This window comes from Pongo pygmaeus, chromosome 4, assembly GCF_028885625.2.
Source record: "Pongo pygmaeus isolate AG05252 chromosome 4, NHGRI_mPonPyg2-v2.0_pri, whole genome shotgun sequence".
NCBI classification, from domain to species: domain Eukaryota; kingdom Metazoa; phylum Chordata; class Mammalia; order Primates; family Hominidae; genus Pongo; species Pongo pygmaeus.
Genome location: NC_072377.2, coordinates 119666399 through 119679099, shown reverse-complemented (window position 1 = coordinate 119679099; position 12701 = coordinate 119666399). Strand labels below are relative to the sequence as shown.

Genomic DNA, 12701 nt, shown 5'->3' with positions numbered 1-12701 from the left:
GTTCATGTCCTTTGCAGGGACATGGATGAAACTGGAAACCATCATTCTCAGCAAAGTAACACAAAATGAGAAAAGCAAACACCGCATGTTCTCACTCATAAGTGGGAGTTGAACAATGAGAACACATGGACACAGGGAGGGGAACATCACACACCAGGGCCTGTCAAGGGATGGAGGATTGGGGGATGGATAGCATTAGGAGAAATACATAATGTAAATGACGAGTTGATGGGTGTGGCAAACCAGCATGGCACATGTATACCTATGTTAATAAACCTGCACGTTGTGCACATGTACCCCAGAACTTAAAGTATAATAATAATAAAAAAGAAGCTATCAACAGACTATATAGATAACCCAGAAAATGGGAGAAAATATTTGCAAACTATGCATTTGATAAAGGTCTAATACCCAGAATCTATAAGAAACTTAAATTAATAAACAGCTCCATTAAAAAGTAGGCAAAGGCCATAAGCAGACACTTTTTAAAAGAAGCCGTACACCTAGCCCACAAGCGTATGAAAAAGTGCTCAGCATCACTAATCATTAGAGAAATGCAGATCAAAACCACAATCAGATACCATCTCATTCCAGTCAGAATGGCTATTATTAAGTCAAAAAATAACAGATGCTGGCATGATTGTAGATGAAGGCAATGCTTATACACATGTAAATTAGTTCAGCCATTGTGGAATGTAGTGTGATGATTTCTCAAATAACTTAAAACAGAATTACCGTTTGACCTAGGAATCCCATTACTGGATATATACCCAAAGGAAAAGAAATCATTCTATCCTAAAGACACATGCATGCATGAGTTTATTGCAGCAGTATTAACAATAGCAAAGAAAAGGAATCAACCTAAATGCCCAGCAACAGTAGACTGGATAAAGAAAATGTGATATATATATACTATGGAAAACTACACTGCCACTAAAAAGAACAAGATCACATCCCTTGCAGAAATATGGATTTAGCTGGAGGCCATTATCCTAAATGAACTAATGCAGGCACAGAAAACCAAATACCACATTTTCTCACATATAAGTGGGAGATAAACATTGAGTACACATTGACCCATGTGTACTTAAGGGTGGAGAGTGGGAAGAGGGAAAAGATAGAAAAACTACCTATCAGGTACCATGGTTATTACCTACCTGATGAAATAACCTCTACATCAGACCCCCATGACACACAATTTACCTATATGACAAACCTGCACAAGTGTTCCTGAATCTAAAATAAAACAATAAAACAGGTACCCCTGAATCTAAAAGAAAAGAAAACTTGTCAAAAGACCAGCAGAAAAGTGAGAAAGTACTATTTTAATTGCTTCAATTATGAGTGAAATTGAACATCTTTTCATTTGTTTAAGGACCATTTACATTTTATTTCTATGCCGAATTTTTAAGCTGACAATTTCCTGCTGATCACTTTCTTGAGAAAAAATGCTGGAAGTTTAGTTTACTCCACAAGCCATGAAATAGATCCTCTGTTCTGTCTTGGGTGGTCCAGTTGCACTGGCTTAATACAGATCAGGCTATGCATCATATGGTGCTGATGCTGTTTAGAGGCTGCTGAGCCACCAACCATGCATCCACTTCATTCTCTATCCATTAAGAGCCATAAAAATAAGGTGATGGGTTGCTCTCATTCTATAAGCGGGAGAGAAATCTACTTCCAGAATGAAGGTTTGGGGAGTAGAAACCCAATTTCTGTGTTTGTGTTTGTAGGGGCAGAGTAGAATTTATGCTCTAACTTTCCAGATTTTTTATTGTTTCTGCTATTTTTGATCCTTAATTTAGTCATATAATTTCTCTTATTGTTATATTCAAAACAGTTACATTGAATACATAAGGAGATTTAAAAGGTATAGAAATTTGGCCTGTATTCTCCAGCAAAGGAACAAAATTATGTTGTAATTTGAACTACTACTTTGCATAATACTAATTTCTTTGCATAATAAAGAAGCATGCTATTACAATCTTTTAGCATAACTAATTATATACACAAAAAGTAATCCTGTTAAGGCCTTTCTATCCTCTTGCAATAGGTTTAGACTTCTAGTATACTCAACCTTTAATTGAAATACCTAATTTGGTACCAGACTCTGATCCCAGTAAATTCCAGATAGAATATGGGTGAGGAGTTGGGAGTGTTTGCTTGGCTCCAGATGTGAGTGGGAGAAGATGTGCTTTGGAAAATCTTAGTGCAGTCACAGATGATGCTGGCCTACTGGTACATGTCAGATTCTTAAAGCACATTGGCCATTTCTGGCTCTTGAGGCCACCTTGCTCCATTCTCCTTTTCCAGACCTACATCACATAAGCCATTTGAGACAAATGGCTATGCAGCTTGTTCTTAAGAACATCTGGTAAGAGATTTTTTTGACAAAATACATTTAAAAACTACTAGCCAACTAATATCATTTAATACATTTGACCTCATTTTGCAGGAACATCCAAGGACAACCAAACATGACTATGTGGAAATTTATCAAAACTTTCTGGATATGTTCTTCATGGTAATGGAAGCCAAGTGCATAGCAATAAAGGAAAAGCAGCAGGAGCTCCTCCGATTAGGCTATTTTCTAAGGTATTACGCATCTTGTCATGAAATTTTCTATGTTAATTTATTGCCCACCCCTTAAGGGAAAGTTAGCAGTTTAGAGCATCCAAGGAGCCAGAGCTAAAAGCCACAAGAAAGATAAGAAGCTTGAAAACCATTCATTCATAGAGTCAACAAACTTTAATTTGGAATTTTTCTGTGTGACTAGTTTTTCTAAGCAGAGGGACACAGCCCGTGAGGAAGAATGCAGTCTAATTGCCTGTCCCATGCTGGTGACCTTCTACTAGGTATTATGTGCCAGTATTTTCCAAAGTATGACAATTGCTCCTCTGTGGAACATGAGTAGATTTTAGGTCTCTGTGAGAGAACATTCCCGAGCCTTATCCCCAGATTTGATGTGTTTTATTTTAGTTTTTAAACAATGTTTATTATGGAAAATTTCAAAAGATACATAAAATTAGAGAATTTATAAGCCCATGTACCCATCATCCAGTTTTTAAAAAGATCAACATTTTGCCAATCTTATTTTATCCATCTTATATTTTTTCTGGAGTATTTTAAGTAATAACACATTTTTATTTCAATGGTTAAACATTTTAATCTGAATAACAAAAAATATACAACCAGCACATCAGATCTATAATTTCACAACATTATTGCTTTGGACAAAACTAAACTGTAAATTTAACCTTTAAAACGGCTACACAGATATGGCAAAGTTCAAGAAGGGCGCACACAGATGGCTACAGTTTATGAACTGTTGTTAGAGGCAACAAGAGATTGGGAGATAGTAGACATTCCCCTTCATCTTCCCTCCCACAGTGAGGTTAGGATAGTTAGAGGAGATTCTGTCTTCTGCAGAAAGTGCTTAGTACCATGCCTGGCACTTAATAAGTACCCATAAAATAGAAGCTAATATCATTTTTTGAAAGGCATCTTTGATTCCAGAGAACTGATATGGGCTAACATTTATTAGGCCCTTACTGTGTATATGTTAGGAGCAGGAAATTCATATGAGTCTGCAGCAACCTCAATTTTTGCCTCCTCAGAAGAAAGAATTTGACCAAGGGGCGTAAGGCAGGGGAGACTGAGGCAAGTTTTAACGCAGGAGTGAAAGTTTATTAAAAAGTTGTAGAGCAGAAACAAAAGGAAGTAAAGTACGCTTGGAAGAGGGCCAAAGGGGTGACTTGAGAGATTAAAGTGCACTGTTTGACCTTTGACTTGGGGCTTTATACGTTGGCATGCTTCCAGGGCCTGTATTACTTTTCCCCTGATTCTTCCCTTGGTATGGGCTGTCCACATGCACAGTGGCCTGCCAGCACTTGGGAGGGGCTGCATGCATAGTGTGTTTACTGAAGTTGTACACATGTTCATTTGAGGCATTTTTCCCTTACCAGTCAAGCGTTTCTAGAGGAAGGTCATACCAGTTGAACTCTACCATTTTGCCTCTTAGTGCACATGCTTCAGCCCACTTACCCAACTCCTGAGATCTTATCGGGAAGCTGCTAATCACCAGTTTCAGATTTTTTCTATCTATTGGGAGACTGCTGTTCCCTGGCACCAGCTGCAACCAATTATTATTTTAGTGATACAGTTTAATGACCACCTGACCATAGGCATCACCTGAGGGTCACCTGACATTCCTGGTGGCCGGGGCTGGGGGGTGGTGGAAGCTCTCCTGCCGTGTTCACATCTACCTAACTACTCCAACATATGGACACTTCAGTGGGAGATTTACATACATTATCTCCTTTCATTTTCACATTTAAACTATGAGTAGATACTAGTTTTCCCATTTTTCGAATTAAAAAGTTGAGGCTCAGATAAATTAAGTTACTTAAGGTCACAAAGCTATTAAGTGGTGAAGCTAGGACTTGAATTCAAGCCTATGTTCCTCCAAAGCTCATGTTGTTTTTCCACTGGGCTCCTCAAAAAGCCAGGGCCCACCACCTGACCATGGGAGACCACTGGGGAAAGAATTAGACATGTAGAATTGGAGGCCTGATTCTTCTATTTGCTAATATTGTGACCTGCAACATTTCACTTCATTTTTTCTGACCCTCTGTTTCTTATGCCTCGAATGAGGGTGCTAATATTAATTACCCAATTTGCAAGCACAAAATGCAATAATGTATATGGGAATCTGGCATTGTAGGCACTAAATAAATATTTGTACTGTGTTCAGACACCACCCATAGAGCATGCAATCTTGAGCAAACCCCTTTCCTCTCTGGGTCTTGGTGTCATCAGCTATAAAGAAGATGGGATCAACCTCAACATGCTAGAGTCCTGAGACCTGACTTCATTTTCCCAAAACAATGCACTCTGTTAGCATGAAACAGTTAAGAGCAGTCATCATCCCTATCCTAATGGCAGTTAGATGTACCTCTTCAGAAGGGGGGATTGATGGCAGTGGCCGCTCCAGATGACATGCCACTGCCATCACACTGGCTGCAGTGGGGAGTCATGGCCAAGGCTGCATGCTCCACGGATCAGGCAGGAACCCCACACTCCTGGGTGGAGCCACAGCTCCCGAGTTGTGGCTGCAGATCTGAGCCTCCTTGTGCTCTTGGGGGGCCAGGAGCAGGTAGGAGCCCTGCCCTTCCAGTTGCAGCTGCAGCCTCCCAAACCACAGCTGTAGACCCTGGCCTCCCACTTCATGGAATAGGCACCCAGAGTACAGCTACAGCCCCCCAAACCATGACTGCAGACTCAGGCATCCCTGCACTCTTGGAGGCCCAGGAAAGCCCCCTGCTGCCCTTGCAGGCTCAGAAATGCCTCCTCCTGCTGCTTGGCTTCTCCTTGCTGTCAGTGCCCTCTCCAGTCTTGAAGCAAAGTTAGGGCAGATCCTGGGTACCATGAACAGAAGCAGGAGGTAGACAGATTCCTGGATGGAAGGGGGCAGTTCCTGAAGGCTGGGGGTGGGGCTGCCAGTCCCATTGACCGGAATGGGAACTGGTGTCTTTTCTGGGCTTGCTATGGTCACCCATGGATAAATCAGCATGCACTTTCTCCTCTCTGAGGCCCATAAAAGCTCCAGCAACAGCCAGAGCTGAGCAAATGGAATTACCAGCTGCAGAGAGGAGCTACTGTCTCTGCTGAGAGCTTCAGAGACCTGCAGAGACGCTGGGATCACCAGCTGCAGAGAGGAGCAACCCACTCCGGGACCTCCTCTCTGCTAGGAGCTAGGCAGATGTCAGGATGATCAGCTGCAGAGAGGAGCTACCCTCTCCAGGGCCTTCTATTTGCTGAGAACTGAACACTGGACAGGGTGACCTGCCTACAGAGAGGAGCTACAGAACCCACTGCGGGTCTCCTCTGAGCTGTTCTAACACTCAATAAAGCTCCTCTTCATCTTGTTTACCCTCCACTTGTCTGCATACCTCATTCTTCCTGGATGCAGGACAAGAACTCAGGCAAAGGTGCCACCAGCCACAGAGGTTTCTGGCCGGTAGATTGACACCCCAAACATCCCATAGCACTTCTAGGGATAATATTCCAGAATTGTATTCTGATTAGACCACAATAAATTATTACTGATTCTGAAGTTAATGAAAATGACTAAACTTCCATTTGGTGGAATTTTACTTATAATTACTTAATCTAGATTCCTTAGAAAGCAGAGCCTGAAAATGCTATGTTGTTACTACTGTGATAGGAAGTATGATCTCATGAAGCAGAAGTGAGGGGAGTGAGGCAGGGAAGGAGACAGAGAAATTCAAGCAGGCATAACGGAGCTGGTCACCACTAAATACTTCTGATTGCTCTATCTTACAAGACCAGGACTTTTAAAAGCTGCATCCCAAGTCTGGAATCAAAAAAAAAAAAAAAATCTATCAGTTTTCATCTCCCATTTGGGAGCACTTTGACCATGTGGTATTAATTCCTCTGTAATTATGAGCTGTGCAATTCTGGGGCCTGAGGCAGGGCCTCTGGATTACTTGGAAGTTAACAGGGAATCCTAGGATGGGAAGATCGAGGCTCATGGCATGGGTATGGAGCTGGACTCTGGAAGGAGGTGCCTGGCAGAAATAATTGGAGTGGGGTGCCAAGGTGGCAGCTGGAACAAGAGACAGGTGAGGCTGAGAGGACCTGAAATTGGTGTGTGGTATGTCAACTTATACCCAATCAACTTCCATATGGAATCTGATGAGGCTTACATGTACAATAAGGATGATGGTGAAAAAGGAAATAATTCATAGCAATAGCAACAATGACAAAGTACCTCAGTTTCCTTATCTTTAAAAGGGAGGAGGACAAAGCAGTGGGCATTGGCTTCGGGCCTCCGGAATCCAGTGCTCACCCCACTCGCCACAGAAATGACTGCTGTCCATGCAGGCCACTTAAACTTGAAGTGGGACCCCAAAAGTCTAGAGATCAGGACTCTGGCAGCTGAGAGACTTGTTACACAGGTTACAACCCTGGTAAACACCAGTAGTAAGGGGCCCTCTAATAAGAAGAGAGGTCATTCTAAGAAGGTCCATGTTTTGGCTGCATCTGTTGAACAAGCAGCTGAGAATTTCTTGGAGAAGGAGGATAAAATTGTGAAGGGGAGCCAGTTTTCTCAAGGAATAGCTTGTAGCTGCTGTAGAATATGTTGGAAAACAAGGTGATTTGATGAAGACTGCTGTGGGAGAGTTCGCAGATGATCCCTGCTCTTCTGTGAAGCAAGGCAACATGGTTCAGGCAGCTTGAACTTTGCTCTCTGCTGTTACCTGATTGCTGATTTTTGCTGACATGGCAAATGTCTACACATTACTTGTTCAGCTGAAAGTTGTGGAAGATGATATCTTGAAGTTGGGGAATGCTGGCAATGAACAAGACTTAGGAATATAGTATAAAGCCCTAAAACCCGAAGTGAATAAGCCGAACATCATGGCAGTCAAAAGACAACAGGAACTGAAAGATGTTGGCCATCGTGATCAGATGGCTGCAGCTAGAGGAATCCTGCAGAAGAACGTTCTGATCCTCTATACTTCATCCCAGGCATGCCTACAGCACCCCGATGTTGCAGCCTATAAGGCCAACAGGGACCTGATATACAAGCAGCTGCAGCAGGCCGTCACAGGCATTTCCAATGTAGCCCAGGCCACTGCCTCAGACGATGCCTCCCATCACCAGGGTGGAGGAGGAGTAGAACTGGCATATGTACTCAATAACTTTGATAAACAAATAATTGTGGACCCTTTGAGCTTCAGCAAGGAGTGCTTTAGGCCTTCCCTGGAGGAGCACCTGGAAGGCATCATTAGCGGAGCTGCCTTGATGGGCGACTCGTCCTGCACACATGATGACCATCATGAGCGAATTGTGGCAGAGTGTAACACTGTCCTCCAGGTCCTGCAGGATCTGCTTTTGGAGTACATGGGCAATGCTGGATGTAAAGAAAGAAGTGACACCCTCAATTCTGCTATAGATAAAATGACCAAGAAGACCAGGGACTTGCGTAGACAGCTCCACAAAGCTGTCATGGACAACGTTTCAGATTCTTTCCTGGAAACCAATGTTCCACTTTTGGTATTGATTTAAGCTGCAAAGAATGGAAATGAGAAATAAGGAGTATGCCAAAGTTTTCTGTGAACATGGCAACAAATTGATTGAGGTTGCCAACTTGGCCTGTTCCATCTCAAATAATGAAGAAGGTGTAAAACTTGTTCGAATGTCTGCAAGCCAGTTAGAAGCCCTCTGTCCTCAGGTTGTCAATGTTGCATTGGCTTTAGCAAATGCTAAAGGGCCAGAGTAGACTGGCCCAAGAGAACATGGATCTTTTTAAAAGAACAGTGGGAAAAACAAGTCCATGTTCTCACAGATGCTGTTGATGACATTACTTCCATTGATGACTTCTTGGCTGTCTCAGAGAATCACATTTTGGAAAATGGAACAAATGCATCATTGCTCTCCAAGAGAAAGATGTGGATGGCCTGGACTGCACACTGGTGCAATTCAAGGTTGGGCAGCCTGGGACATTCACTTAATCACCTCAGAGATGGACAACAAAGAGCCAGGAGTCTACACAGAGAAGGTTCTGGAAGCCACTAAGCTGCTTTCCAACACAGTCATACCACGTTGTACTGAGCAAGCCGAAGCAGCTGTGGAAGCCCTCAGCTCAGACCCTGCCCAGCCCATGGATGAGAATGAGTTTATCAATGCCTCCCGCCTGGTATATGGTGGCAACCGGGACGTCAGGAAAGCAGTGCTGATGATAAGGACCCCTGAGGACTTGGATGAGTCTTACTTTGAGATGGAAGATGTCAGAAGTAGGATGAGCATCCAGACAAAAGACAATCAGCTGATAGCTGGGCAGAGTGTCCAGGCGATCATGGCTCAGCTTCCCCAGGAGCAAAAAGTGAAGATTGCAGAACAGGTGGCCAGCTTCAGGAAGAAAAGAGCAAGCTGGATGCTGAAGTGTCCAAATGGGACAACAGTGCCAATGACATCATTGTGCTGGCCAAGCAGACGTGCATGATTATGATGGAGATGACTGACTTTACCTGAGGTAAAGGACCACTCAAAAATACATTGGATGTAATCAGTGCTGCAAAGAAAATTGTGGAGGCAGGATCCAGGATGGACAAGCTTGGCCGCACCATCGCAGACCACTGCCCCGACTCGGCCTGCAAGCAAGGTCGGCCTGCTCGACTCAGCCTGCCCTGACTTGGCCTGCTGGCCTACCTGCACTGCATCACCCTCTACTGCCACAAGCTCAACATCTGCAGCAAGGTCAAGGCCGAGGTGCAGAATCTTGGCAGGGAGTTCATTGTCCCTGGAGTGGACAGCGCCACGTCCCTGATCTGGGCAACCAAGGACTGATGAATGCTGTGGTACAGATGATGAAGGCATCCTACGTCGCCTCTACCAAATACCAAAAGTCGCAGGGTATGGCTTCCCTCAACCTTTCTGCTGTGTCATGGAAGATAAAGGCACCAGAGAAAAAGCCCTTGGTGAAGAGAGAGAAACAGGATGAGTCACAGAGCAAGATTAAACGGCCATCTCAGAAGAAGCATGTGAACCCGGTGCAGGCCCTCAGTGAGTTCAAAGCCATGGACAGCATCGAAGTCTGCCCAGGCCAGCTGCCCCCACCCCTCGGGGCTCCTGAAGATCAGTCACTGTTCATCACTCAAATGAATTTGCTAAATACAACACTGATGTTAAATTCCACGGGGAAATGGGCCGACTGTGAACCAGTCCAGGTGGTGAATTTTCCAAGGACCTACTTGTGTTTAAGTTGATTAAAAATGCTTTTAGAATGCAGGAGCCTACTTCTAGCTGTATTTTTATATGCTTAAATAAAAGTAAAATTCCATAACCAAAGAGAATCCCACATTAAGTTGTTAGTAATGCTCTGACCAAGCTGTTCTGTTAGTAGTGGTGGCGTTAGGATTTGAGAGAAGGGAATTTGGCTCAACCTCAGTTAAGAGGGTGTAGTCCAGATGGCTTGACAGCTTTTAAATGACCAAAGATGACCTGTGGTAAGCAACCTGGGCATCTTAGGAAGCAGTCCCTGGAGAAGGAATGTTCCCAGAAAGGTCTTTGAAGGGACAAACTCAGTAAAACATAATGTATCATGAAGAGAACTGATTACTCTCTTGATGACATGAAATGAGAATTTTAATGCATGGTTATAATTACTAATGCATGCTGCTGCAGGACATTAATAAAGTTGCTTTTTTGCAGGCACAAAAAAAGAGGATAATAATAGGATTTAACCATAGGGTTGTTGCAGTAATAGAATGAACTTAAACATTTAATACTTGTAAATAATTTAAAATATAGGCAGCATATAAAAGGCACTGTATATGTTTGTTTTAAAAAATACTGCTAGTCCCATAAGCTTAGATGGTTTTGCAACTGAGCACTAAATTTATCTCTAAGCTTTCTAGCAGTTAAGGAAAAAATAAAAATATGACAGCTTTCATAATTTACATTAACTGATTGAAATGAGCCTGCTAATTCTGAAACAGAGCCAATAATTTACCTGGCACAAACACCTAAAGGGAGTTTATCCCAGGAGACATTAAAAACAGAATAAAACACGTTTTCAAAATGGCTTAAGCAAGACTTGTAGAAGAGTTCTTCGTCCGGCAAACTCTCTCATGGATACTTCATCAGAGAAAGCTATTTCTTCTGGAAGCTAAGATAAAGATATTCATGTTTGTAGCTTTCTGATGTGTAACCCTGAATCAGTGGTTTTCAACAGGAGCAGTTTTGCTCCCTGTGAGAACATTTGTCAATGTGTGGTGACTTTATGGTTGTCACAGCTGGGGGTGGGGGAGCATGCTATCAGCATTTGGTAGACAGAGGCCAGGGATACTGCTAATACTGCACAGGACATACCTATACTATAAAAATTTATTCGTGTTTATATGAAATTCAAATTTAACCAGGAATTCTGTATTTTAATTTGCTAACTCTAGCAACTCTAGCTGCCAAATTTCCTGTAATGCACAGGACAGCCATTCACAACAGAGAAGGTTAATAGCACGGAAGTTGTGAAATCCTGCCCAAAATGAAGACTAGATATTTGCATACTTTTCTAGAGGAATAGAGAAAAAGTATGGACATTAAAATATCTTTCTTCCCTTCAGACTTTTCTTCAGAATTAGTTAGTTGATGATTAATTTCAGGTCAAAACCTCCAGCATTAAGTCATATCTATGATGCTGACTCCAGCAAACGGATGACAAAGTGGATGTTCTACAGGAAGCTTCTTGAAAATCCCCTAATATCTCTTGCCTGCACTAATAATTTGACACCACCTACTGCCTTAGGGTTGGGTTACCCGGAGAGATTACTGAGTACACAATGTGCTAATCCAGAAATATTTATTGCGACTGACATTGAACAAGCTGATTTTGATGATAAAAAGGGGAAGGAAATAAGACTACAGTACTTGGTGGGCTTATATTTGAGTTGCAGACGTAATAACTCGGGGAAGATACTTTAGGAAGATACTGTAAATCTCATCTTTGTGTCAGATTAAGTGAAGGCTGGTGGTTTAACTAACAAGCTGGGACAGAGTTTAGGGTGAAGTTCATTTTCCGGAAGAGGGGCCCATCTCTTGGCTGGGCTGGGAGGCTGAGCAATTGTTGGGCTCCAGGGAGGCCTGGTCTCTCCAAGGAGGAAGGATGGGGTGCCATGTAGCTCCAGAACAGGGGAATGGAAAGGAAAATGCTTTCCTTTGTGGGAAGCATCACTGCTTGTGACTGATTTGTAATCCCCCTTCCTCCTAAACTCCCTTTACTTCTCTGGCCGCCTATCACCAAGGCTCACATTGTGCTATTTCTTTGGCTTCATTAGACACTTCTTCATGTAGTATGGGCCAAATTATTGCCCTATGATATATCTAACAAACAAAATATTCTCTAAGTAGAACTGGAAAATGTCACAATTTAAACTCCTTTATGAAAATATCAATGAATTAACCTTCACCGGCCTCTCATGCCTGAAATGAGATAAGTAGGGGTTATTGGTGTCTTCAATTGTTGTTCAGAGGATGTGCTTTGCATTCAGAAGTTGCATTGCTAACCATGAAATGGCACAGAAAAATAGGAAAATCAACTGCCAGCTGCTCCCCTCAGCTAAACTGCCTGTTTAAGAAGGTAGAAGATATGCTCTACCCAGGGCTGGCTCACCTGGGGTTGCATAAACACCTCTCTTATTTTTAATTCATATCAATTTTTTGTGAACTTCTCTTTGCCATTTCTTAGCTGTGAGATGATTGCTCCTGTATTTCTAACTTCATGCCATGGAAAAGAAAATGAAAGGCAGGACCATGCCATTTATTGAGGTAAAGTGGTAACAGATATTCATACCGGTGACCCTGACTCACCCAGAAAGGATTCAATTACTCCTGTGTCCTCTGTTCAGAGAGGAGTGAATTTTTTCATCCACTTTTGAAAGCTTGCCATCAAAAAAAATAGCTGAAAATAACAACACCTTTTTTGTGATTGAAGGGTTAGTTTCAATTTTCTGAAAAATTAACCTGCATGGTACACTTCCTCCTCTCTGAAGGCTGAGAAACAAGGCTCCACTGTACTTGGATAATGTGCTCAATCCTCAGGCACACAGACGATTTCCCATTGGTTTCATTTTGAGATGGAGGGTTCTTGATGACATATAGTCATTTTAAAAAAAAAA

At 42.5% G+C, this 12701-nt stretch overlaps 1 pseudogene; it reads left to right on the top strand.

Moving 5' to 3' along the window:
* The first annotated feature begins 6887 nt into the window (after positions 1–6887).
* LOC129036228 (catenin alpha-1-like) lies at positions 6888–9794 on the top strand (annotated as a pseudogene).
* Positions 9795–12701: the final 2907 nt, after the last annotated feature.